At 40.2% G+C, this 13,633-nt stretch overlaps 1 protein-coding gene and 1 long non-coding RNA gene across 6 annotated transcripts in view; one reads left to right on the forward strand and one right to left on the reverse strand.

Annotated features, from left to right (window-relative positions):
• LOC309630440 overlaps positions 1-1,439 on the reverse strand; it is a 172,931-nt gene extending 171,492 nt beyond the window's left edge. The window contains exon 1 of the long non-coding RNA XR_014245671.1: positions 876-1,439. This is a non-coding gene — a long non-coding RNA (uncharacterized lncRNA). The remainder of the gene's footprint in view (positions 1-875) is intronic.
• Positions 1-13,633, forward strand: part of LOC309630428 (uncharacterized protein) — a 547,317-nt gene that overhangs the window by 332,334 nt on the left and 201,350 nt on the right. The window lies entirely within an intron of this gene.

Genomic DNA, 13,633 nt, shown 5'->3' on the forward strand with positions numbered 1-13,633 from the left:
TTTGAGTTTATTTTTGTGCATGGTGTCAGGGAGTGTTCTAATTTCATACTTTTACATGTATCTGTCCAATTTTCCCAGCACCACTTACTGAAGAGGCTGTCTTTTCTCCACTGTATATTCTTGCCTCCTTTATCAAAAATAAGGTGACCATATGTGTGTGGGTTTATCTCTGGGCTTTCTATCCTGTTCCATTGATCTATATTTTTGTCTTTGTGCCAGTACCAAACTGTCTTGATTACTGAAGCTTTGTAATATAGTCTGAAGTCAGGGAGGCTGATTCCCCCAGCTCCATTTTTCGTTCTCAAGATTGCTTTGGCTATTCGGGGTCTTTTGTGTTTCCATACAAATTGTGAAATTTTTTGTTCTAGTTCTGTGAAAAATGCCAGTGGTAGTTTGATAGGGATTGCATTGAATCTGTAGATTGCTTTGGGTAGTAGAGTCATTTTCACAATGTTGATTCTTCCAATCCAGGAACATGGTATATCTCTCCATCTATTTGTATCATCTTTAATTTCTTTCATCAGTGTCTTATAATTTTCTGCATACAGGTCTTTTGTCTCCTTAGGTAGGTTTATTCCTAGATATTTTATCCTTTTTGTTGCAATGGTAAATGGGGGTGTTTTCTTAATTTCACTTTCAGATTTTTCGCCATTAGTGTATAGAAATGCAAGAGATTTCTGTGCATTAATTTTGTATCCTGCTACTTTACCAAATTCATTGATTAGCTCTAGGAGTTTTCTGGTAGCATCTTTAGGATTCTCTATGTATAGTATCATGTCATCTGCAAATAGTGACAGCTTTACTTCTTCTTTTCCGATTTGGATTCCTTTTATTTCTTTGTCTTCTCTGATTGCTGTGGCTAACACTTCCAAAACTATGTTGAATAATAGTGGTGAGAGTGGGCAACCTTGTCTTGTTCCTGATCTTAGTGGAAATGGTTTCAGTTTTTCACCATTGAGGACAATGTTGGCTGTGGGTTTGTCATATATGGCCTTTATTATGTTGAGGAAAGTTCCCTCTATGCCTACTTTCTGCAGGGCTTTTATCATAAATGGGTGTTGAATTTTGTCGAAAGCTTTCTCTGCATCTATTGAGATGATCATATGGTTTTTCTCCTTCAATTTGTTAATATGGTGTATCACATTGATTGATTTCCGTATATTGAAGAATCCTTGCATTCCTGGGATAAACCCCACTTGATCTTGGTGTATGATCCTTTTAATGTGCTGTTGGATTTGTTTGCTAGTATTTTGTTGAGGATTTTTGCATCTATGTTCATCAGTGATATTGGCCTGTAGTTTTCTTTCTTTGTGACATCTTTGTCTGGTTTTGGTATCAGGGTGATGGTGGCCTCGTAGAATGAGTTTGGGAGTGTTCCTCCCTCTGCAATATTTTGGAAGAGTTTGAGAAGGATAGGTGTTAGCTCTTCTCTAAATGTTTGATAGAATTGGTCTGTGAAGCCATCTGGTCCTGGGCTTTTGTTTGTTGGAAGATTTTTAATCACAGTTTCAATTTCAGTGCTTGTGATTGGTCTGTTCATATTTTCTATTTCTTCCTGGTTCAGCCTGGGCAGGTTGTGCATTTCTAAGAATCTGTCCATTTCTTCCAGGTTGTCCATTTTATTGGTATAGAGTTGCTTGTAGTAATCTCTCATGATCGTTTGTATTTCTGCAGTGTCAGTGGTTACTTCTCCTTTTTCATTTCTAATTCTATTGATGTGAGTCTTCTCCCTTTTTCTCTTGATGAGTCTGGCTAATGGTTTATCAATTTTGTTTATCTTCTCAAGGAACCAGCTTTTAGTTTCATTGATTTTTGCTATTGTTTCCTTCATTTCTTTTTCATTTATTTCTGACCTGATCTTTATGATTTCTTTCCTTCTGCTAGCCTTGGGTTTTTTTTTTGTTGTTGTTCTTCTTTCTCTAATTGCTTTAGGTGCAAGGTTAGGTTGTTTATTCGAGATGTTTCCTGTTTCTTGAGGTAGGCTTGTATTGCTATAAACTTCCCTCTTAGCACTGCTTTTGCTGCGTCCCATAGGTTTTGGGTCGTCGTATCTCCATTGTCATTTGTTTCTAGGTATTTTTTGATTTCCCCTTTGATTTCTTCAGTGATCACTTCGTTATTAAGTAGTGTATTGTGTAGCCTCCATGTGTTTGTATTTTTTACAGATCTTTTCCTGTAATTGATATCTAGTCTCATAGCGTTGTGGTCGGAAAAGATACTTGATACGATTTCAATTTTCTTAAATTTACCAAGGCTTGATTTGTGACCCAAGATATGATCTATCCTGGAGAATGTTCCATGAGCACTTGAGAAAAATGTGTATTCTGTTGTTTTTGGGTGGAATGTCCTATAAATATCAATTAAGTCCATCTTGTTTAATGTATCATTTAAAGCTTGTGTTTCCTGAGTGAACTGATGAGGATGAGTATAATTTTTGTGACTTTCTGTCTGAATTAAAAAAAAAAAAAATCCTACAAGGACTCAGAGGCAAAGAATATACAAATCAATTTTCACTGCAAAGTAAAGGAGCTGTTACAGTGGAGGATTACTGGACTGAATGTCAATATTATGACATAGTATGAGTGTGTTTCATGTTTGGTAATTGCAATCATTGTTGCTTTTGTTGTGGTCATCCATGTACAATGCTTGGTGTCAGTCTATTTATCTCTTGTAAAAATAAAATGCAGTGTGTGTGTGTGAAAAATAAAAATAAAAACTAAGAAAGCAAAAAAAAAAAAAAAAAGCTTGTGTTTCCTTATTTATTTTCATTTTGGATGATCTGTCCATTGGTGAAAGTGGGGTGTTAAAGTCCCCTACTATGATTGTGTTGCTGTCGATTTCCCCTTTTATGGATGTTAGTATTTGCCTTATGTATTGAGGTGCTCCTATGTTGGGTGCATAAATATTTACAACTGTTATACCTTCCTCTTGGATCGATCCCTTGATCATTATATAGTGTCCTTCTTTGTCTCTTGTAATAGTCTTTATTTTAAAGTCTATTTTGTCTGATATGAGAATTGCTACTCCAGCTTTCTTTTGATTTCCATTTGCATGGAATATCTTTTTCCATCCCCTCACTTTCAGTCTGTATGTGTCTCTAGGTCTGAAGTGGGTCTCTTGTAGACAGCATATAGATGGGTCTTGTTTTTGTATCCATTCAGCCAGCCTGTGTCTTTTGGTGGGAGCATTTAGTCCATTTACATTCAAGGTAATTATCGATATGTATGTTCCTATTCCCATTTTCTTAAATGTTTTGGGTTTGTTATTGTAGGTGTTTTCCTTCTCTTGTGTTTCTTGCCTAGAGAAGTTCCTTTAGCATTTGTTGTAAAGCTGGTTTAGTGGTGCTGAACTCTCTCAGCTTTTGCTTGTCTGTAAAGGTTTTAATTTCTCCATCACATCTTAATGAGATCCTTGCTGGGTAGAGTAATCTTGGTTGTAGGTTTTTCTCCTTCGTCACTTTAAGTATATCCTGCCACTCCCTTCTGGCTTGCAGAGTTTCTGCTGAAAGATCAGCTGTTAACCTTATGGGGATTCCCTTGTGTGTTATTTGTTGTTTTTCCCTTGCTGCCTTTAATATATTTTCCTTATATTTAATTTTTGACAGTTTGATTAATAGGTGTCTTGGCGTGTTTCTCCTTGGGTTTATCCTGTATGGGACTCTCTGTGCTTCCAGCACTTGATTAACTATTTCCTTTCCCATATTAGGGAAGTTTGCAACTATAATCTCTTCAAATATTTTCTCAGTCCCTTTCTTTTTCTCTTCTTCTTCTGGGACCCCTATAATTCGAATGTTGGTGCGTTTAATGTTGTCCCAGAGGTCTCTGAGACTGTCCTCAGTTCTTTTCATTCTTTTTTCTTTATCCTGCTCTGCAGTAGTTATTTCCACCATTTTATCTTCCAGGTCACTTATCCTTTCTTCTGCCTCAGTTATTCTGCTATTGATCCCATCTAGAGTATTTTTAATTTCATTTATTGTGTTTTTCATCATTGCTTGGTTCCTCTTTAGTTCTTCTACGTCCTTGTTAAATGTTTCTTGCATTTTGTCTATTCTGTTTCCAAGATTTTGGATCATCCTTACTATCATTATTCTGAATTCTTTTTCAGGTAGACTACCTATTTCCTCTTCATTTGTTAAGTCTGGTGTGTTTTGACCCTGCTCCTTCATCTGCTGTGTGTTTTTCTGTCATCTCCTTTTGCTTATCTTACTGTGTTTGGGGTCTCCTTTTCACAGGCTGCAGGTTCGTAGTTCCCATTGTTTTTGGTATCTGTCCCCAGTGGCTAAGGTTGGTTCAGTGGGTTGTGTAGGCTTCCTGGTGGAGGGAACTAGTGCCTGGGTTCTGGTGGATGAGGCTGGATCTTGTCTTTCTGGTGGGCACGTCCACGTCTGGTAGTGTATTTTGGGGTGTCTGTGGCCTTATTATGATTTTAGGCAGCCTCTCTGCTAATGGATGGGGCTGTGTTCCTGTCTTGCTAGTTGTTTGGCATAGGGTGTCCAGCACTGTAGCTTTGCTGGTCGTTGAGTGAAGCTGGGTCTTGATGTTGAGATGGAGATCTCTGAGAGATTTTCGCCGTTTGGTATTACGTGGAGCTGGGAGGTCTCTTGTGGACCAGTGTCCTGAAGTTGGCTCTCCCACCTCAGAGGCACGGCCCTGATGCCTGGCTGGAGCACCAAGAGCCTTTCGTCCACACGGCTCAGAGTAAAAGGGAGAAAAAATAGAAAGAAAGAAAGAAAGAGGCTATAATATAGTGAAGTAAAATAAAGCTATTATAAAGCAGAGCTATACAGACAAAATCTCACCCAGAAGCATACACATATACACTCACAAAAAAAAGGAACAGGGGAAAAATTAATATATCCTGCTCCGAAAGTCCACCTCCTGAATTTGGGATGATTCGTTGTCTATTCAGGTATTCAACAGATGCAGGCACATCAAGTTGTTTGTGGAGTTTTAATCCGCTGCTTCTGAGGCTGCTGGGAGAGATTTCCCCTTCTCTTCTCTGTTCGCACAGCTCCTGGGGTTCAGCTTTGGATTTGGACCTGCCTCTGCGTGTAGGTCGCCTGAGGGCGCCTATTCCCTGCCCAGACAGGACGGGGTTAAAGGAGCAGCTGCTTCGGGGGCTCTGGCTCACTCAGGCCGCGAGGAGGGAGGGGTACAGAGGAGGCGGGGCGAGCCTGCGGTGGCAGAGGCCGGCGTGACGTTGCACCAGCCTGAGGTGTGCAGTGCGTTCTCCCGGGGAAATTGTCCCCGGATCACGGGACCCTGGCAGTGGCGGGCTGCACAGGCTCCCGGGAGGGGCGGTGTGGAGAGTGACCTGTGCTCACACACAGGCTTTTTGGAGGCGGCAGCAGCAGCCCCAGCGTCTCACGCCCGTCTCTGGGGTCCGCGCTGATTGCCGCGGCTCGCGCCCGTCTCTGGAGTTCGTTTAGGTGGCGCTCTGAATCCCCTCTCCTTGCGCGCCGTGAAACAAAGAGGCAAGAAAAAGTCTCTTGCCTCTTCGGCAGCTGCAGACTTTTTCCCAGACTCCCTCCCAGCCAGCTGTGGTGCGCTAACCCCTTCAGGCTGTGTTCACGCCGCCAACCCCAGTCCTCTCCCTGCGATCCAACCAAAGCTGAGCCTCAGCTCCCAGCCCCGCCCACCCCAGCGGGGGAGCAGACAAGCCTCTCGGGCTGGTGAGCGCTGCTCGGCGCCGAGCCTCTGTGCGGGAATCTCTCCGCTTTGCCCTCTGCACCCCTGTGGCTGCGCTCTCCTCCGTGGCTCCGAAGCTTCCCCCCTCTGCCACCCACAGTCTCTGCCCGCGAAGGGGCTTCCTAGTGCGTGGAAATCTTTCCTCCTTCACAGCTCCCTCCCACTGGTGCAGGTGCCGTCCCTATTCTTTTGTCTCTGTTATTTCTTTTTTCTTTTGCCCTACCCAAGTACGGGGGGAGTTTCTTGCCTTTTTGGAGGTCGGACGTTTTCTGCCAGCGTTCAGTGGGTGTTCTGTAGGAGCAGTTCCACGTGTAGATGTATTTCTACTGTATCTGTGGGAAGGAAGGTGATCTCCGCATCTTACTCTTCCGCCATCTTCTCTCTCCCCCTAGTATGTAGCTTTTTGAGACTGGCTTCTTTCACTCTGCATGTACATTTGAGATTCATCTATATTGTTGCATGTAACAGTAGTGTTGAGGCTGAATTGTGTTGCCCCCGACCAAATTCTTATATTGAAATCCTAATCCCCAACACCTCAGAATGTGACATGGGGTAGGATCCCTTCTTTGACTTCTACCAAAAGGAAAAAAATCTGAGATGTGCTCAATATGCTTTACTTGAGACTTTTGGGGACACAAGAGGGGTTTACATTATAACAAAGTGAATAACCTCAAGTTGAATTTATTCATTTTCTTCTTAAGAGTCCCCCCCCATACCCTTCCTACCACAGGGGATTTTTTCACCAGTTTCATCATCTCCACATGCCCCATCTTACGCCATCTTCCTGGCTTCTCGTCCTCCTTTGTTTCCCTTTCCTCTATTTCTCTCTTCCTCTGAAGAGCAGTCTTAATTCTCTTCTGACCTTAGCTCCTGATAATACTGGGTCCTCTGGGTTTCATCGTCTCCCCATCAAAGCTTATCAAGGGCTTTTCCTAAGCAGGTAGTTTACTCCCTAAGAAGAATTTTGGTGCTAGCTGTTCAGATATCTTTTTCCCCCCATCTCAAAATGTGATAATTACAAAATGCTTTGAGATTCTTGCAAGTCTCCTTACCCTTGATAAGGCATTTTGTTATTTTGACTGATGGCATATATACCTCATAGGATGCATATTTGTTTAAACTGCCATGCAGAGTCTGCACTATTTTAAATGCTTTATAAAGACTTCACTCGGGGTGGGGGGTGGTGGTGGGATGAATTGGGAGACTGGGATTGACATATATACACTAATATGTATAAAACGGGTAACTAATAAGAACCTGCTGTATAAAAAATAAAAATAAGAATTAAAAAAATGAGATGAATAAAAATATGGTAATATTTAAAATTAAAATAAAAAATAAAAATAAATAAAAATAAAATAGCTATGAAATCTAAATAACAATAATTTGGGGTAGTATCTAAATGATAGTCATAATGATGCTTTTGAAGATAGCAAAAACCTCAAGTACCCCTCAGATCATTGGAAATTTTAAATCTCACATTGTTTTAGTGTTTCTTATTCTTATATCTTTAGAATTTTGTAAATCTGGTGATATTTTTTAAATGTCCAACATGGTACATTGATTAAATAATGTATTAAAAATAATTTGTTTTAAAAATTCAAAACAAACAGACAAACAGCAGCAACAACAAAAAGACTTCACTGACCACATAATCTCTGGCAGAGTGAAGTGGGAAAATATGAAAAGTTAATCCAATATCTAGAAAACTACAAAGAAAAAAATGTATGTTTTTATATCTGAGAATAATTTGCCTCTCTTTGTGTTCCATAATCCATATTCCTAGTATCGCACATAGTGTGTTGAGGACTCTCAACCAGTTTTACAGTTTGTGAGGGGAAGGGAGGGTATCAGATCCTGATCTGCAAATCTGCATTGCAATGATGGTTAGGCTCTTTTTGGAGTCAGGGCCTTTATGGGTGTTGACATAGGTCCCTGTGGGCACCATTATTTGACCATTTCTTCTTGGTGCCCTGAATGCTTTTGCTCTTCTCCTTTCCTCATGCTTTCCCGGGCCAACAGCTTGTTTAGAAGGTCAAGGAGAAGAGAAACAGAAATATGGTGGAAACATGGAACAGCTGTTTCTAAGATGGGAGCTCCCAAGAAGGACAAGTTTACATAGGAAAGGAGAAGGCATGTATGTTTTGTTCAAGGGGCAGAAGGAGGGGGAGTGATTGTCTGGAAAGATGATGATTTGGCTCAGGCCGACTTCATTTACTGCATAAGGAAGGAGTTTCTTGAATTTGTGATGATGATGCTTTTTGCAAATAAAGAGACAGAGAAGGCTGAATCATAGCGTTCTTCCTCCTTTGTCCAAAGAGCTCTAACTTTCCATGTATCTTCACTCACCCCTTTATCACTCTCTGGGGTTATTAACAGTGTTTTTATTTAAATGCAGAGCCGGGAGACTCTAAAGTTACCTGGGCATGTTTGCTTACGGTAATTGGAAAATCATCTGGTTGGGAAGGAGAGTGGCGGGCAGCACAGGCCTGACCCTGTGGGGCCTGCCTTGTGGGTGGCCCAAGGCATTTTTCAGTCTCCCATGAGAAGGGCCTAACTTTGCTCCCTGGGGCAGCTCATTGACATGCCACACCTCTGGCTTTTAGAGAGGCTGCTTTTGCCTTAGCATACACAGTATACTTCTCTCCTTGCTGGAAATTTCTCTTGGAGGTCATCTGTTTGTATAAAAGCCTAAAAACTTTATTTAATTTGGTTCAGCATGCAAAGATTTGCATAAGAAAATGTCATTTTGTATCTGCTTCCATCTTGGGTGTACTGTACTGTATGGATTTGAAATCACTAAACCATATACTAAATGGCAATTTTTTCCTGCAACACCTGTGTCCTCGTTGAACACCAAACTAAATACTGTCTGTGTCCAGCTCTGATGAGCCCCAGAGTATGAGAGCACAGGATGAGAGAAGGGAAGACCACTCTGCTGTGGCATCTTACCATATCCTGATTATGTTTCCATCTTCCTGTTGTAACTTCTCATTGTAAAATCTTCCCTACAGCCTCTTCTCATTTCTTTCCAAGAGCAGTATTTTCCTTTTGTTTTCTTTATTGTCTTTAGTGATATATTCTCAGGGTGGTAATGCTAAAGAGGGCCTTTTAGGTAACCTCTTCTTCAATTTACAGTTGAGAAAATGGACAACTCTATGTTTACATTTTAAAAATTAGAAACTGCTATTTAAGAATCCAGATGGTTTGTTTTATTACCTATTTCTCTCTGGCTGCCTTGATTTCCCCTTCAAATTCCATTACTCTCAGACTATGCAAACATCCTTTGAGCTCTCTCTATTTTGAATAATCCATGGAGTGTGCCTTCATTTCTTTCTGTTGGATGTGTTTAAAGGGTTTGTTCAAGCTAATCCCAGACTTCCTATGTATCCACAAATTCAATTCTTCTCAACTTCTTGAATTTCCTTTCCATTTATTTTTGGACATGGATATGGGCCATGCTGGTTTTAGCAGCCCTTTCAAAATCTATGACACACAGGCTGAAGAAACCCTAAGAACATAGTGAGACTGTCCAGTGTGGAGGCCACAGTAATAGCACATTTCGAACAATCAAATAGACAAAATTTGCAATTTGTTATAATAACAATATAGTTAACTTCAACCAACTCACTAACCCCATAGGTGTTATCAATCTGCTACTACTCAGGCCATCGAGATATTCAAGTGGCTCTGGCCAGCAGTGGAGAGAAGTGCTTATATCCTCCTTTTTCTTCCTTTATGGCTATTAATGCAGCTCAATTAAGTATTGCATCATTGAAGGAGGGTTGGACAACAAAAACTAAAGTGAAACCTTGTGAAATATTTGCTGCAGGATCTCATATTTCTAGATATATGCCAACTACAGAAAGCAATGATATTAAACAATACAACTAAAGCAAGAGTTTGAGCTCTGGGCTTGTTTGAATATGAGAGAGCCATTTGGAGCAGCCTTCATTTAGAAACAGGATTATCAAATTCTCCCGTACTATAAAAAACTAGAACTGGAAGAGGCCTGAACAACCATTTATTCCAGTAGTTGTTATCCTTATCTGGAGTATGATCTTTTTTAAGAACCTCATAAAAGCTATAAAGCTGAATCCAGAAATATATGTATATGTGAAAACAAACAACATTTGGTTCATGATTTCAGAGGATTCATGGGTATAATCAAGCCCATCAGTGGATCCCCTGGGGGATACAGGAAACCCAGATTAAGAACCTCTGATCTGGTCCAAGACCAAAGGAGGCAACTGAAGCCCCATAGTGTAAGTGACCCACCCTGGGTTGTCCAACTTCATCATTTTTTTTCTGTTATCTTCTCCCTTTCTTTTTGTTACGTGTATGTCTGTTTTTTCTTTGACGCCAAACTGATATGTGTGTAGAAAATTTCTCTTACTGCAAATCTCTTCCCAAATGATAGGTGATAGGAAGTCTGTTCACTGTCTCTCTGCCTCATTTAATTGATGTGGCACCATAAACTCTATCAAAGGGCCAATATAGTAGATCTGCTTTATTACAGTGAAAGTCGGCCATGGTGTTCAAAATTACCAACACGTCTGCAGATGTGATAATTAAGAAAAACCACAAAAGGTCCTGAGGGTTGTGTGGGGCAAAGGTCAAGCCAAGCTCTACTCTGTTCCCTCAATGGGCAGCTAGAATCTAGGAGTTCGCTCTGAAGTGGTTTGGCTCTTGATTTGGAAACTTCTGGCACACCAAACCCCTTATTACTGTAACACCTTTTTATAAACATTTAATGTTGGGAAATTACACATTTTGATCAAAAAGCTTCCTTGTTCTTCTTCTGCCCAGTAGTGAGTAGTAATGTAAATAGCACTAGCAATCCCTGGGTGTTAATGCCAGACAACCCAGGAAACAAAATGTATATGTTAGCATTCTAGATGCTGCTGAAAGAACTTCTACAGCCCAAGGAAGAAACTTGGAGAATTCTGTGCTGTACTCCTTTTGCTCTTTAGAAATTTAGAATAATAATATATCCTGTAATCTTGATCTGTAAAAACTACGCATTTTCTAAAAATCATCTTATAATTCACATCAGGTTCTTTAGGGCAACCTGAGTTGTGGCCATGAAGCTATGTTACCCAGTCAGCTTTTGTACCCTCATGGCTTTGTCAATTCATTCCTGGCCCTCTGAAAGATCTTCCTACAAAAACAAACAGCATAGTCTTTGTGCCTTAGTAAAATGCTTCTAAGTAAATAATGATTGTTCTGACTCAGATGCTTTTTTGGCCCCAAATTAATGTTTCAAAAAAAGTAGGGGGTTAGATTAAGGTCTTGTGAGATATGTATATATGATAACCCAAAGAAGGAATTCTAATTTAAGGATGGCATAATCGTTGTGCCTTGATAGGAAAGCATCCATCTTCAAAGGTTTCTCTTTTAAAATATAATAAAATCAAAAGCAATCACTTAAGGAGGCTGGGTAAATAATTTGCCATTTGTGAGCAATAGCTGCAAAATGATGCGACTGTGAGGACTGCCTTCCCTGGAAAAGCTTGTAACCATTTAAATCACCATCCTAGTGTTATTACCTGAATCACCAACGGGAGCCAGATACACACCTGTGATCTGCTGGTAATTCAGCGAAGGAAGCAGCCCTCCCGTGTCCTGCTTGTTGCTTTTAAGTAGTTCTGGTGTAGTAAACCGTGTGCACAATTTTGGACATGCAAAGAAGATATGGTGGTAAGCTGAGGTTACTGCTCCTTGCTTAACGCCTAGCCGACAAAGCTAATAGCAGGAAAAGCGTGGTGGTTTAGCATCTCAATATGGTGTACTTGAAGATGCAAGGTTAGGCATGCAGACAATAGATACCAGTAGTACTTGGAAGGAAATTCAGCAAGTCGGCCTAAAAATGAGAGTAAATGATGCATCTTTGGAAGAGCAAAAAAGGATAGCTGTCTTGTTTAAACTAAATGTTTAAGCCACGACATGGCCATTGGAATAATAATCTCCTGGGAAGCAGTATTTAAATGTATCCATCATCATTTAGGTTTTAGACACACAGTTAAATATTATTGATCATTTGCAATTGTGTGCATCCATGTGTACATATATTAAACTGAAAAGTAACAGTAGCATGGAAAACGTAGAAGATGAAGTGTAAAAATAGTACTTGAGTTTCTAATTACCAGTTTTTAATTAAGAAAGCCACAAGCATATTATAAACATCCAGTTTATAGCATTGCAATCTTAGAGGCTTACACTCATGAATATGGTAATTTTTTATTTTATGCCCTCTTGAGATGTCTTGTTAAAAACATTTTATTGGTGATCCTAAAATTCAGTAAATTTGAAGCCCTTGGCACTTTGTAGATAAAGTTCTTCAAAAAAATGTCAGCAATAAATATTGGACAAATATAAAGAATATGCACATTTTCCCAAGTGGGTACTTTTTTTTTTTTTTTGCAGTTCTTATATTCAAGTGATGACACTGCAGTTCAGAATGTGAATGCATATTGATATTTTCTTCCAGAAACTGCATGGGTTGCTGGGAGAATACTGCTCCCCCAGAGTTATTTTTATGCAGGCACCTGGAAATGGAGGCATACTTGCTCCGGCTTGCAGAGTTGTTTTGGACAATCAGGTGTACATATGAGCAAGTGGTCTTTATTTAGAGCAATTAAAATTCTCACATTCTCCTCTCTTGACATGCAATTACTAGGGCTCTGCTGTTCCCACTAATTGCTCTTGCTGGGGACATTGGTGAGAAGCCAATGATTTTGATGGGTAGCAGATTATCATTTTTACTTTGCTACCTGAGAAAAAAATCATTTGCAAAATCCCATGTGTAATTAGCAAGACTCATGATTAATTGTCCTGCAAAATTAGCTTCACTGTTGCTTTTATTTTACTGCTTCAAATATTAATTAATGTTAACTCCTTTCCTTCAGTTCCAGCTTTTGAATATTCAACATGGCTTTGAAAAATTATCAAGGTTTCTACTTGCATTAGCATGCTAGAGCTTTGATTTCAGGAATAAGTATTCTGATTTAAAAGATCACACTTGGGTCATAAATAATTTTTATAGGAGGACAAACAAAGCATCAGAGCATCATGGGAAGGCATTCATGCACTAACTGAAAGTAAATTGTTTCAATAATGATTCATTCCCGCGTGCTTTTGGGGGGAAACATCAGCAAATATGCAAACCATTGCATTGTTTGGGGCTAAAAACCATTCCCCAGTGACAAGCAATCTACACCAGCATTTTTCTACCTGTAATTATGAGGTGGGTGAGGCTCAGAGCCTTGGCAAGAAATCATAGACCCTCTGGTTTAAAGGAATCACGAAGGTTATCCTATCCAAAGATTCTCAGTCCTGGGGGCACTAGAATAGCTGTGACTTTTATGAAAATTACAGATTCCTTAAGTTCCACTACAGACCTAATGAATCTAACCGTATGGCACTGAGCCCGGCAATATGTATTTTTTCAAAGTTCTCCAAGAGACTGGTGAATGTCTAGGTTTGGAAGCTATTGATCTAGTCAAACCACCTAGATGCCTGAATTCCCTTTATAACATATGGGCCAAGTGATGCTTGAATACTTCCAGTGTCAAGGAGCTCACTCTGTCACCCTTGAAACTATCTTTAACCTGTGTCTTATCTTTAGCGTTGATTCCTTCTGTTCTGTTAACTGCAGGTGGTTAATTTTGTGGTGCAAGATTGCAAATGCCTCTTGCCTATGTTGCAAGAGCAGTTCTCCATCAAAATGCTTGGAATTTGACTGATGGTATCTATCACACTGACATGGTCAAGGTTTCACATTATATCTAGACTCCTAGGAAAGAAACCAGTGCTTGCCCTTTCCTCGTCAAATCCTTTGTGCCATCTGGTGCAGGGAGGGCACTCTGGTCCAGAGCACCGGGCATTTGATCGCCGAGATGGGTGTGAGCCCAGCTGCCACTTCTCCCCCCTGCCTGCCCTGTCTG

The sequence above is a fragment of the Balaenoptera borealis genome, assembly GCF_965194805.1.
Source record: "Balaenoptera borealis genome assembly, chromosome: 6".
NCBI lineage: Eukaryota > Metazoa > Chordata > Mammalia > Artiodactyla > Balaenopteridae > Balaenoptera > Balaenoptera borealis.